Source organism: Myotis yumanensis, unplaced genomic scaffold (genome assembly GCF_028538775.1).
Source record: "Myotis yumanensis isolate MYYU_CA2020_CCGP unplaced genomic scaffold, mMyoYum1.0.hap1 SCAF_5, whole genome shotgun sequence".
Taxonomy (NCBI): Eukaryota; Metazoa; Chordata; class Mammalia; order Chiroptera; family Vespertilionidae; genus Myotis; species Myotis yumanensis.
Window position 1 is genome coordinate 26,459,462 of NW_027223756.1, and position 14,508 is coordinate 26,473,969.

Consider the following 14,508-nt stretch of genomic DNA (forward strand, 5'->3'; position numbering starts at 1 on the left):
ACTTTCTTCATTGAAAGAGTAAGGGCCTGTGAAGGATTTTGGAGAAGCCTGTTCAAATATAGCTGCTGACCTAATGTCAGCTGGAGTCTGGCAAGGTGATGTGTTGAATCCAGCATCTGCCTGCATTCCCACATCCCATTACTGAGATTTGTGTTTTTTTCATCCCAAGTTATAAGATGGGAAAGTAGTTAGAATATGAAGGCCCAAGGAGCTTGTGGAAAGAAACATAGTCTAGATACTCAGTAAAACATGACCTGAGAATCAAGTCTCAGGCCCTAACTTCAGCTCCCATCTTCCTTCTTTTCGATTCACTGTAAGTTTTTAAACCTTTGGTGTCATTTACCCCTCTGTAAAACACTCTCCACACTAATATGAGGCTGAGGCAAATTATTAATGATTTAGAATATGGGAAAGTTAATATAAATATTGAATTGTCAACATCCTGGGAGAGCAATAAAGGTAGTAGCATATTTCATATATTAACAGAGTGGCAAAATAAGACTAGAAGCTAAAAGACAAGAAAGAGAAACTGAATTTATGAACTGTCTTAAAAATATTTTTCTGTATTACCATAGGAACCACACTTTTATGAATTATTTCATACATATTGAAATATATATATACAACTTTGTATGATCTACAGAATAATAAAGTAAGCACTTCTTTGTTCTCACCATCTAACATATAGAAGAGATCGTGACTATTACCTTTGGAGCTCACTGTATACACACCTTCCCAGGCATATATTCCTCCCTCCTGACCCATGGTAACTATAATACTGAATTTTGTGTTTTTGCATTCTTTTGCTTTAAGATTCTACTACCAATTTATACATGTCTAAATAATACATTACAGGCATACCTTGGAGATACTATGGGTCCAATTCCAGACCACCAGAATAGAGCAAATATTGCAATACTAGAGGCCCGGTGCACAAAATTCATGCACTTGGTGGGGGGGGGGGTGTCCCCTCAGCCTGGCCTTTGCCCTCTTGCAGTTTGGGAGCCCTCAGGGGATGTCCAACTGCCACAGAGGCTGGAGAGGCTCCCGCCACCGCTGCTGCACTCACCAGCTGTGAGCCCAGCTTCTGGCTGAGTGGCACTCCTCCTGTGGGAGTACACTGACCACCAGGGGACAGCTCCTGGCATTGAGTGTCTGCCCCCTGGTGGTCAGTGCGCATCATAGCAACTAGTTGTTCTGCCATTTGGTCAATTTGCATATTAGCCTTTTATTATATAGGATAGCAAGCAAGTCTTATGCAGTTTTTTGTTTCCTAGTGCATGTGAAAGTTATATTGATGGTATACTGTAGTCTATTAAGTGTGCAATAGCATCATGTCTAAGAAAACAATGTACACATCTTAGTTAAAACATTAACAAATAACAAACGTTAATGGTCATTTGCTATTTTGAACAATGCTGCTGTAAAAATGTCTCTTGATTCATACTCTAAGACAGTGATGGCGAACCTATGACACGCGTGTCAGAGGTGACACGTGAACTCATTTTTTTGGTTGATTTTTCTTTGTTAAATGGCATTTAAATATATAAAATAAATATCAAAAATATAAATCTTTGTTTTACTATGGTTGCGAATATCAAAAAATTTCTATATGTGACACGGCACCAGAGTTAAGTTAGGGTTTTTCAAAATGCTGACACGCCAAGCTCAAAAGGTTCACCATCACTGCTCTAGAGCATTCTCTTAGGGATTTATAACTAGAAGTGGAATAACTAGGTCATAGGTATACACCTACAACTTCTAGGTAATGCCAAATTGTTTCCAAGTAGTATGATAAGTATTCTTTATGTCCCACATCCTCACCAACATGTGGGAGTGCTAGTCTTTTACTTCCGTGCCAGTATGGTGGGTGTAAAATGTTTCCATGATGGTTTTTCATGGTACCATTTAAGGAGATTTAAAAAATAATTAGAAATCAAGGCCGTTTTTGTGTTTTGTTTCAATGAAGAAATTGAGATTAGGCCTTGGAATACACATCAGTTACAAAAGTGGCTAAAAGGAACACTTTTTGGTATTCTGCCTCATTGAATAAAACTAGTGTGTTAAATGATGCATGTGTGGTTCCGAAGGCAGAGCTGTAATTGTGCTTATTGAACAGAATGATAGTAAGCTGTTTCTGAACAAGGCACTCTTGCTGTGGGTCCGTTTCAGCCTCCCCAACTTTTATATGCTGAAACTTGCAACTAGGTTTAAAGACACATATTTTCTGAGCAAGGTGGTCACCAGCTTATGATAAAACACAGGGAAGGAACCCCTGCAAGAAATTTTGAGATTTGTTCTTTGGTGTTAAATGAGGACAGAGGTGGGAAAAAGGTTGAAGAGGATCAGTTTAGCAGTCTGAGGGTAGGCAGAACAATTATCTAGGACAGTGGTCACCAACCGGTGGTCCGCAGACCACTGGTGGTCCGTGAGGTCCGAAAGGTTGGCAACCTCTGATCTAGGAAAGGAAAAAACAATGTGATTGGTATTTTACCTTAGCAACAGTGGCATAGATAATGGTAACTTATAATCACACAGAACTCTTGCCGTTTACTGAACATTCACATTTGTTATCTCATCTAATGATAATGCTGAAGGAAGAGTATAATTTACCACTGCTGTATTGATAAGGAGACTAAAGGTAAGGGAGGTGAAACAAGTGGGCCAAAGACACCCATCTGGGAAGTGACGGAGGTGTGTGTCCTCAGAGTTCTTGCCAAGCCCATGGTTCTTTTGCTTCATGCTTTTCTGCTTCCTCAGCACCACAGCTGCTGCTTCTGCTGTGGGTAATGTGTGTCAGCAAGCACTGGTCCTCTGCCTTCTGAGCACCCCTGTGACTCTTTAGGACTTAAAAAAAAAAGGCCACATTCCTGCCCAGGAGCTCACGGTCTCACGGAACAAGGGAAAAGACTGATGAAACAAGAAGAGATCAAAATGGTTTCTAACGAAATGCTAGACTGTAGTAAGAATCTGCTGTAGATAGAAATCTAAAGCAAGGGAACATTTCAGAATGTAATACGAATGTGAGAATTTTTTAAAAATTGATTTTCAAAATTTGCATCGAGTTTGCTGTTATGAAAGCTTAACTTTTCATTCTGGAATTTAAGGTTTTATTAATTTGTCTGATAGCCTCAGGTAGCCACCTAATGTAATGGATGATGTACATACAATGAAAAAAAAAAATTTATTTTTAAAGAGAACTTCTGAATCCAAAATAAAGTGTGGTTTTTTTTCCCTTTATTGATCTTTGGTCAAATAAGTACTCATTTAGTTATCAGAGTAAGACTCATAGAAAATATTTATTTTTCTATATTCCTATACTTTTATTAATAGCCCTCCATGCCTTGCATCTTACTTTTCATTTGTGGTCTAAAGAATCCATGGGCATTTAAAGGACAAATTTTAACAGCTTTATTCTGAATTGATACATTTCTACGGTCAGATTGCCTTCACTCACAAATACTAAGTTTCAACCACTTATAGTTTCCTGATAATTTGCTTTTATAGAGACCTAATTTCACTTTATTTAAACATTAATTTTTTAATTGCTATTTTATTGAATCCTTTTAATTTATTGATTTTTAGAGACAGTGAGAGAGGGGAAGGGGGAAGAAGAGGGAGGAAGGGAGGGAAGGAGGAAGGGAGGGAGGGAGGGAGGGAGGGAGGAAGAGAAACACTGATTTGCTGTTCCACTTATTTATGCATTCATTGGTTGATTCTTGTATGTGCCCTGACCAGGATCAAACCTGCAACCCTGCTTTGATCACTCTTTTTTTTTTTTTTTTAATATGTTTTAATTCATTTTTTACAGAGAGGAAGGGAGAGGGATAGAGAGTTAGAAACATCAATGAGAGAGAAACATCGATCAGCTGCCTCCAGCACACTCCCTACTGGGGATGTGCCCGAAACCAAGGTACATGCCCTTGACTGGAATCGAACCTGGGACCCTTGAGTCTGCAGGCCGACGCTCTATCCACTGAGCCAAACCGGTTAGGGCTGCTTTGATCACTCTTAACCAACTGAGCTACCCAGCCAGGGCTCTTAAATTCTTTGAGTTGAGAGAAAACTTCCAAGTGGGAATCTTTGGGCTTTTGCATCTGTCATGAAGCTGAGTAGGGATAGAGCCAGTAATAGCCTGACACCAGACCAATAAACCTCAGCTAAATGCCAGTCATTGCGAAAGCTTGGAAGGAGTAGCATGCTCCAATAGACTTGTAACCAGTGTCCTTAATGTATTGGCTATATATCTTAAGACTCCTTTTCCTAAACATGCAGCTTAAGAAATTCAAGTTGTCATTCTGCTCCAGAAGAGATATTATCCTCAAAATGAATTTATCCCTTCATTTTAAGTAAAGATGGCTAAATAATAATGACGCATTTATAATTAGTGAATTTTGAGAAGGATAATAATGTATATTACTCCACAAAATCAACACTTTACAGGCCTTTAAAAAACAAAAAGTCAGTAGGCTCCCTCTGCCTGGAGACTGTGCAAGGGGTACCGTCTTGTCATTGGTTCCTGGCTATCAGGGCAGATGACATAAAGAGAGTAAGCTTCATAAGTTCATAACATCCTCAGTGTGTTCCAGACCTCTTTGGGCATCTTACTTTCAAATAGATACTAGAAATCATCTTTGGAAGGGTTGGTTGGGGGAAGAGGGATTGGAGAGACTGTTACTATGAAGATCCATTGAGCTGCATTAGTGTTGTAATGTCTTAAACCAGAGAGCCAGTTTCCATTTTAATTTCCTCTTGCATGAATTTTTAACTTTGTTCATTAAAAAAAGACTTCCATTGAATGCGTCTTTATTAGGCAAGTGATTATTTATCATAACATCTTTTACAAATTGTATTATTGTTTGATCCTCATAACGTGGTAAAATACTTAGAACAAGTTTAAATTATCCCCCCCTCCTTTTTTTTTTTTTTTTTTGAATGAGGAAACAGATTCAGAGAGATTAAGTGACTTGGATGTTACTTCAGCAGGGTCAGATGTGAAACTAGGCCATATAACTTCTGATTTCATGCCTTTTCCACTAAAGTGCTTTCTGCTTCATAGAATTATACACGTGAATGTTTACTTTCTCAGATTTTTTAGAAGTGCGTATATTTTTTAAATTACAATGGAGGTTTTCCAGTTCATGGTTTTTTAACACCTTCATTCATGCTCCCTTTGTGAGCTTTTGTGAACACCTTTTATCTCATCTTACAAAGAAGAATCAAAAGACTGGGGAGTGGTCAGGTTCCAGTTCCAAGGAAAAAGGTTAGAAAATTGTGCTCGCTGCTCTCATATGGTTACACACATGATTGTGTAGAACCTCTACATAGGCTGGCATATGACCTTATATCACCACACCAGTTTTGAAGTCCTGGATCTCAAGCTCAAAGCCAAAATCTAGGTAGGCAATGTCCACAAAAGAAACATCCTTTAGAAAAGTTGTAAAAACACTGTGATGGCATTCAGATTTCCTGAAATCATTATATCTAATATAGTTGAACTCCTTTCAGAAAAAGGATATTTATATGAATTGCAAGATCTTAAAGATGTCTTAAAATTGGTGACTTTAATGTGCATTCTAAATTGAGACTGATACTTAAACATCCCTTTGCTATCTGATTTGATATTGTCAAAATGAATGAAGAATTAGAGCGCCAGTAAGTTTGGACTACAACATCCCAAAATGCTACTTTGGTTATTTCCCCCCCCCCCCCCCCCCCCCATTTAATAGATTAAATTTAGAACAGGGTTTTTCTCCCTGAGCACTACTGACATTTTGAACTGGGTTATTATTTGTTGTTGGGAGATGTTCTGTTCACTGTAGAATGTTTAGCAACATCTTGACAATCATTAACCTTTCTTTTTGTCTCTGATTTGCCCATGCTGGCCATTTCATATAAATGGTATAGAGTTTGTACTTTCGTGTTTGGCTTCTTTGAATTAGCATGTTTTCAAAGTTCCTCAATGTTATCTCATTTAACGGTACTTCATTCCTTTTTAAGACCAAGTAATATTCCATTATATGAATATGTATCACATTTTGTTTATCTGCTCATTAGCTGATGCACATTTAGGTTGTTTCCACTTTCTGGCAATTATGAATAATGCTGTTATGAACACTCATGTACAGTAGTTCACCCTTATCCATGGGGAATACATTCCAATACCCCCACTATTGCCTGAAACCCTGGGTAGAAATGAACCCTGTACATATTGTTTTTTCCTATATATACATACCTATGATAAAGTGTAATTTATAAATTAGAGTAAGAGATTAACAACAATAGCTAATAATAAAATATGCTATAATAAAAGTTAGGTGAATGTGGTGTCTCTCAAAATATCTTATTGTACTGTACCCACCTTTTCACTTAAAGGAAGCACTTTATGGCTTCTTTGGCATATCTGAATTGCCAGTGATCCTTTCAGGCCATTTTAAAACAAAATAAGGATTATTTGAATGTATGCATTGTGATACCACGACAGTTGATCTGGTAATAGTTGAGAATGCTATGAAGTGACTAATGGGCGAGTAGTGTATACAGCATGGATACACTGGACAAAGGGATGATTCATGTCCTGGGTGGAGCGGAACGTGACAATGGGAGATTTCATCACACTACTCAGAAAGGTGTGCAATTTAAAACTTACGAAATGTTTATTTTGGGGATTTTTCATTTAATATTTTTTGTTCTGTGGTTGAGCACAGGCAACCAAAGCCATGGAAAGCAGAACCAGATAAGAAGGACTATAGTACAAGTTTTTGTGGTGACTGGTTTTTAATTTCTATTTCATAGACACCTAGGAGGGAATTACTGGTTCATGTGGTAATCCTTCTGAGGAACTGCCAAGCTATTTTCTACAGTGGCTGTAGCATTTTCCAGCCCATTGGTGATATATGAGAATTCCAATTTCTCAACACCATTGCCTATGTTGTTATTGTCTGTCTTTTTTATAATAGCCATCTGAATGGGTGTATCTCATTTTGACTTTGGTTTGCATTTCCCAAATGATTAGTGATATTTAGCATCTTTATACAGGATGGGCCAAAAGTAGATTTACAGTTGTTCATGTGGAAAAATGATACAATAATTAATAAATAATACAAGAATCAGCTTTGATGTACTCACAACTGTAAACCTACTTTTGCTCTACATTGTATGTGCTTCTTGGCCATTTCTATAACTTTGGAGAAATGTATTCAAATCCTCTGCCCATTTTTTATTTGGGTTGTCTTTTCACATTATTGTTTGTAAAAGTTCTTCATATATTCAGATATAGGATTTGAAGATATTTTCTCCCACTCTGAGGGTTCTTTTCATTTTCTTGATAGTGTCAATTGACTTATAAAATATTTTCATTTTAATGAACTCGCAATTTGTCTATGTTTTCTTCCACTGATGGTGCTTTTGGTGTCATATCTTTTGCCTAATCCAGGGTCACAGATTTTCACCTATGTTTTGTCTAAGAATTTTATAGTTTTAGCTCTTATATTTAAGTCTTTGATTCCTTTTTAGTTAATTTTTGTGTGTGGTGTGAGGTAGGGGTCAAACTTTATTCTTTTGTATGTGGATATGTAGTTGTCCCAACACCATTTGTTGAAAAAACCACAGCTGACCTTTGAATAACATAGGGGTTAGGGGTGCTGACCCTTGTACAGTCATAAGTTTGTGTATAACTTATGACTCCCCCAGAACTTAATTTCTAATAGCTTACTGTTAACCAGAAGCCTTACCAAGAATATAGTCAATTAACACATATTTTGTATGTTATATGGATTATATTGTATTCTTACAATAAAGTAAGGTAGAGAAAAGAAAAATCCATAAGGAAGATAAAATAAATTTACCGGATTGTATGTATTTATTGAAGAAAAAAATTGCACTTATTTGGACCCTTGTAGTTCAAACCTATGTTATTCAAGGTTCAACTGTAATCACTCCATTGAATGATTTTGATACCCTTGTTGAAATAAACTGACTATAAACCTATGGGTTTATTTTTGGACTCTCAGTTCTATTCCATTGGTCTGGATGTCTTATCTGATGCTAGTACCACCCTGCTTTCATGACTGTATCTTTGTATTAAATTCTGAAAATGGAAAATATAAGTCCTCCAACGTTGTTCTTTTTTCAAGATTATCTTGGCTATTCTGTTTTTCTTGCAAATCCATATTAATTTTAGGATCAATGTGTCCATATATGGAAGACAGCAGTTTGGAATTTTGATAGGGATTGCGTTGATAAGGGAGTATTGCTGTCTTAACACTATTAAGTCTTCCAATTCATGAACAGTGGATGTCTTTCCATTTGTGTAGATCTTTCATTTCTTTTAACAATGTTTTGCAGTTTTCTGTATACAACTCTTGTACTTCTTTGGTTAAATTTAGTCATAAGTATTTAAATCTTTATGAAGCAATTGCAAATTTATTTTCTTAATTTTATTTTCAGATTGTTTATTGCTACTGGGTAGTAACTTAACTGGTTTTTATGTGTTGATTTTGTATCCTGCAGCTGCTGAACTTGTTCATTAGTTCTAGTAGATTTTTTGGTAAATTCTTTATGATTTTTATGTATAAGATGTTGTCATCTGTAAATATAGTTTCCTTACTTTCTAATTTGGATGCTTTTTTATTCTATTTCCTGCCTAATTTCCCTGGCTAGCACATTTGGTATAATGCTGAGTAGCTGTGGTGTGAGAGGCCGCTTGAACTGGTCCTGATCTTAGGGGGAGATTTTTCGGTGTTAAGTGTATTTCAGCTCTGGGGTTTTCATAGATGCCCTCTATCAGATTGCACAAAGTTCCCTTTTTTCCTTGTTTGTTGAGTTTCTTATCATTCAAGAATGTTGGGTTTTTGTCAAACGCTTTACCTCCATCTGTTCAGATGATCATGTGCATTTTGCCTTTCACTTTTTTGATATAGTTTATTACATTAATTGATTTCATATGTTGAACAGCCTTGTGTTCCTGGGATTACTCTCACTTGGTCATGGTTAATAATTGTTTTTCGAATGCTCCTAGATTTAGTTTGCCAGTATTTTTTGTTGAGTATTTTTACATTTTTCTTCATAAGGGATAGTGGTCTGTTGTTTTATTGTGATATGTTTGTCTGGCTTAGATATCAGAGTAATACTGGCCTCAGACTGAGTTATGAAGTGTTTCTCTTCTCTCCTATTTTTTGGAAGAGTTTGGAAAGGAGTATTGTTAATTCGTCTTTTAAACATTTGGTAGAATTCACCAGCTAAGCCATCTGGACTTTATTGGAGATGTTTGATTACTGACTATCCAGTAGACTCTGCAGTTGCTGGAGGAAAATGCTTCATCCAGAATTGTCCTACAGCATGATGTGCCTCATTCCCATTCCTTCTTCTGTGGGATATTTTATTTAAAGTTAAATTCAGTATGATGATGTAGCTTTTGTGTGTTTAATTTGTTTCTGTTTTTCACTAGATAGACTATTAACGAAACTTTCTAGGTCCCCTACAGCAGTAGTTGTCAGTTTATAGTGGCGACAACCTGTAGAGCTTCCATGTATCTAACTTGGAAGTCACTCTGCTCCCTGCTTATCAGTTGCTTTACAGGAGTCCCTTCATGAGATAACAGAAACCATAGAACATCCATAGGTGGAACACTGTCATTAATGTTTCATGAAATTTCATAGGTAAGACAATGCCTGGTACCAGTTTTGGCATCTACGTGATTAAACACTGTATTTCTTTATTTTCATGTTGACATTGCTGCTTTAATGTGGCAGAAGAAAATTTTAGGCTAGGCCTAATTTAATCAGCAAAGATAAAAGTCTGAGCAGATCCGGAATATTTTGTATTTCTAAAAAATCTGACTGATCTAGTAAGCTATTCCCACAGTTGATAATCTTGAAAACTTCATTCTCTTCTAAGTAACCATCTTGAATTTTACATCATTTTAAGCTGACTCAAGTTCTTTCTGAAGCAGGGCAGGCATCTTTCATGAATTTTTTTTAAAAATGGTTAATAGTACAAAAAGTTGCAGAGAAAGAACTTACATATCTTTCGAAACCGAATCATATAATATACAAGGCACTGGAAGTAGTTTTACTAAGTTTACAAATAGTGGTAGAGATTAGAACTCATACATTGAGTATATTTCAAAATTTTGATCAAATATTTTGTTACAAAAAACACTGGATAATTATTCTTTAATCATATGTGTGAAAAATGTGGCTTTTCTTTTGCAACCTCAGTATAATAAAACTTTTCTGTGTGCCAAATTGTGGCTTTTAAATTTTTAACTACTCAACAGGGTAAGCTGAAGCCACAAATACCACTTAGGGCAAACTGCATGCATTCATATAAGCTTTTTCTATAAAATACTCAAATCTTCATTTTTAAGATTCAGATGTGGGTTTTATTTTCTTCACTAGAAATAAAAGCCTTGTTTTTTAAAAATCCAAGCTGAGGAAATAATTGTGTGCATTTCTCTATTAGCAGTCTTAACTATATGCCATGTGGCCCATTCCTTAATAAAGGCAATCACTTCAGGATTCATGAGTGGCAGAAGGCACTGGGTAATTTGGGAAGTAAGAGAAGAAAGCTTTTGCTGAGGAAGATTCTAAGGCGATAATGGGCAGAATAAGCAAAAATCTAGAGACTAATTATAGGCACTCAAAATATTTTTTTTTAATGAATAAATGAGTGAACTTGGCTTTTTGAGGGACAATGAGAAAACATACTGACTGGAATGGTAGAGTTCCTGCAGGAAACCGGTGAGGGAGAGGTGAGTTCAGATTTTGGTGGGCCTTGTTAAAGTTTGGGCTTTCCTAGTATTTTTACAGGGAGAAGGTTTGATTGAGGTTTGGAAATGAGTGTTGGGGCTGATAGTGGAGACAAAGTGAGGTTTCAGGACAGTGGTTTCCAAACTCTGTTTAAATACAAAGTTGGAAGGTAAGCCTGACATTCCAATTTCAGTTTTACTGGTTGTGTCAAAACAGCCTCACTGATCTCCATGACTGCTTCCTGTGCAGATTAATGTTAAAAATTTAAATGGATAAAATGTGCTTTCTCAGTATAATAGCACTTTTACCTATTTTATGTATTGGGGGTTCTGCATGAAGTTTAATTTTTTAAGAGAAAGAATTTTGCTGCTGGTGCCTTGAAACTTGTGTTAGGAAAAATGGATGAGGGCAGGTTAAAACTACAGGCAAAGAGAACAGTTAGGAGGTTCTTGTGTTCAGAATTCTTTGCTAACATTTACAATAGAATTCCTTCCATGAATATTTAATGGCACCAGATATTAAATGGTCATAATGGCTGAAGTGTTCAAAGGATGCTATCATATTCATGACTCATGATCAGAATGGCATTACGGCTACCCCTCTTCAGGAAGAACTCATTTACTTGTGTGGAATACTTGCTGTTAATGCAGATGTCCAGGGTCTTTCTTCCTTTCTCATGTCTTCTCATGGCCTTTCCACTGCTGAGCTAACATCTTTGGTGGGGGAGTCCTCTACATCATAAATGTTAAATAATAATGTCTTTGAGCAGCAAAACATTAGAAAGGATGAATAAAAAAAACAAAACTTGCAGTTATACAAATATTTTGTTTATTGGGGTGGGGAATAAGAAGAGCCCCTGATAAAAAAGGGTGTGAAGAGAAGCAATTTCTACCTTCATTTCCTTGTAGCCCCATTTAGCCTAATCCTAACATACTTTACTGAAAATAAGTTTCCTGTTCATTAGCTCGCAATGACCTAAAAGATTGAGATATCTTAACTGGCTATTTTCAAGTGAAAAAAAAACTGTTCATTTTGCTTGAATATATATTTGTTCAAGAAAATACTGCTTTTTTCTTGTTTACCTCAGGCTTTCCTGTCAACTATTAAATCAGAATTTCAGATCTAGTTTTAGATCTGGAAGCCTAACAACTATATAAGGCAGGGGTGGGGAACCCTTTTTCTGCCATGGGCCATTTGGATATTAATAATATCATTTGAGGGCCATACAAAATCTATCAACTTAAAAATTAGCTTGCTATATATGGTGAAGCATTTAATTAACTCACCCCTAATGCACTGGCAGGCCAGACCAAATGATTTCGAGGGCCTTATGCAGCACACAGGCTAGACCTTCCCCACCCTGAATAAGGGAAGGGGAGGAGTGGGGAAAGATGGGAAGACATATGAGGAACAGACCTTAAAATAGGAGATAAGTGAATTAGAATAAAATAATGAAGGCATGTTTGTTGCACTGAGGACAAGTAATATATTACTACAGTAATTTCTTTGTTAGTGAGTGTTAGAGATGTTATTTAGGTACTATCCTGAAAACCTTCCTAAAAAGTAATGGGGGAGGTGAAGGAGATTAAAAAGGGATCATAGCATTCCCCAATTTGTAGTGAATGGTCTCAGCCTCAACTGCCCTTCCTTAATTCAGCTACAAGCTGAAGATTTCAGAATTATTTTTAAATGTTTTTATTAGAGAATAATTTCTCACTTAATAGGTACAATGGCATCTTTGGATTTTCTTCCATTTCTTGCTTTCTCATGCTATGCTCAATTTTGTATAGAAATTGTGGTTTTTGTTTCTGTTTTTTCTCATTGGTTAAATTTAAAGAGAAAGTGAATGTTAGAAATTTATCTGGAAATGGAACTATTCCTATCATATATTTATCAACCTATTAAATTTGCATTTTCTTTGTCAAGACTCTGTATAATCTTAGCATCAAGCTATTGATCATTGTGTTGGCAAACCAACTTGCTTTCCTGTAGCGAATCTACTGGAATACAGTACATATGTAAAATAAAACTTTAAACCTATTTAATGAATAGTTGATGATTTTTAGCCCTTTGGATTTGGAAATGACAGAAGTGAGGAAGTACCACTGCCTCTGCATTATTTTGAAATCCTGTTTACAAACTATGTAATTTCTCAGGCATGAGTCTGGCACCTTTCCAGATATCGACTAAAAACAAAGATATAATTTGATTTATTTATTTATTTACCTATTGATTGAAATCTAATTTAAACCACACACCCTGGTGAGATCTTAGAAATAACATATGCACTCTGATCTATAGCTAGTCCCAGTATTCTCTGTGTATATTCTTGTTTGGGCTCCTAAAAAAGAAAATTGACCTAGGTATGCTGATCATTAACACTAACCACTCTCCCCTCCCCCCAAAATAAAGGAACATTTAGAAAGTAGTGCAGGATAACTTAGTGAGCTACTTAATAGAACTTGCACATCTTTTTTGAAGAAATGGAAATTATGAGAAACACAAAAAAGTAAAAGATATAGTAGAAAACATATTATTATAGGACCAAAGGTTGCAGGAACTAAAACTGCAAGAAAATTTTGGGCGTAATGGACTTAAAACACCAGGGCGGGGGAGGGGGACAAACCAGAAAAACAAACCCAGACTAGCTCTGAAGGTCTAAAAAATCCTATATTGTTTTTTTTTTTTTTTTTTTATATATTTTATTGATTTTCCACAGAGAAGAAGGGAGAGGGACAGAGAGCCAGAAACATCGATGAGATAGATCAGCTGCCTCCTGCCCGCCCCCCAGTGGGGACGCGCCCGCAACCAAGGCACATGCCCTTGACCGGAATCGAACCCGGGACCCCTGAGTCCGCAGGCCGACGCTCTATCCACTGAGCCAAACCGGTTCGGCGAATCCTATATTGTTAATAAAATAATTTGCTCTGCCATTTGGCCTTGGGAATTATTTCAAATTGCTAAAATACTAGAAAAACGGTTGTCCTGAAATGAATTATGTAGGGGACTGTAATAGTGAAAAAATGTAGGTCTCTAGACCCACTGAAAAATTGGCTCAAGAAGCACATATAAGGAAGAAGCCTGAGAAGCTAAGTCCCACACAATAGCGCTTTCTGCCTGTTTGAGGATAACCTGCTTTGGATGTTTCTGTGGTGTTATAAGCTTCATCTTTCCACAGAGAGTGTTGAAGGTATCTGTCATTTCTGTGGTTGTCATCTCTTGGCCACAGATGTGTGGCTTACAAAGTTCTTTTGGTTCCTATGGCCTTTTGAGCTGGGTTTTTCCCCAAATGCTTGTTGAGTTGGTTCTCTGATCAAGTTGAGAGGTAGACAGAGACATTCCCTTTTTATGCCTGTCACTCATGCTCACATTCATTGAACACACTGAGTGGGAGATATATTCTGAACTTTTCAGTGGTACCTGATGCCAGTGATGGCATGTAACCTTGGGGAGACATTTAGGGAACAGCTATCATAGACAACTTTGGTCCAAGAGGAAAAGGTTTCTTATTACCCAATTATCCCTGAACTGGCCAGTGTGGGTGGGAGGAGGCTCTCCAAGGGCCACACAGCAAACCTAATTTTTGAGGCCAGACCAGGAATCACTTACTTGAATCATTGTGTTTTTCTTACCCACTTCTCATGATAACCGGAGTTCGTTTTTCCTGTTTTTTATTCCTTCTCTGGACATTCTAATTCTCCTGTTACTCTCAGTCTTTATGCTAAATATTGCTTTATTTAAAGGTTTTAGTCTAATT

The 14,508-nt window shown here is 36.7% G+C and overlaps 1 protein-coding gene across 4 annotated transcripts in view; it reads left to right on the forward strand.

Moving 5' to 3' along the window:
• NR3C1 (nuclear receptor subfamily 3 group C member 1) overlaps positions 1 to 14,508 on the forward strand; it is a 107,006-nt gene that overhangs the window by 28,176 nt on the left and 64,322 nt on the right. The window lies entirely within an intron of this gene.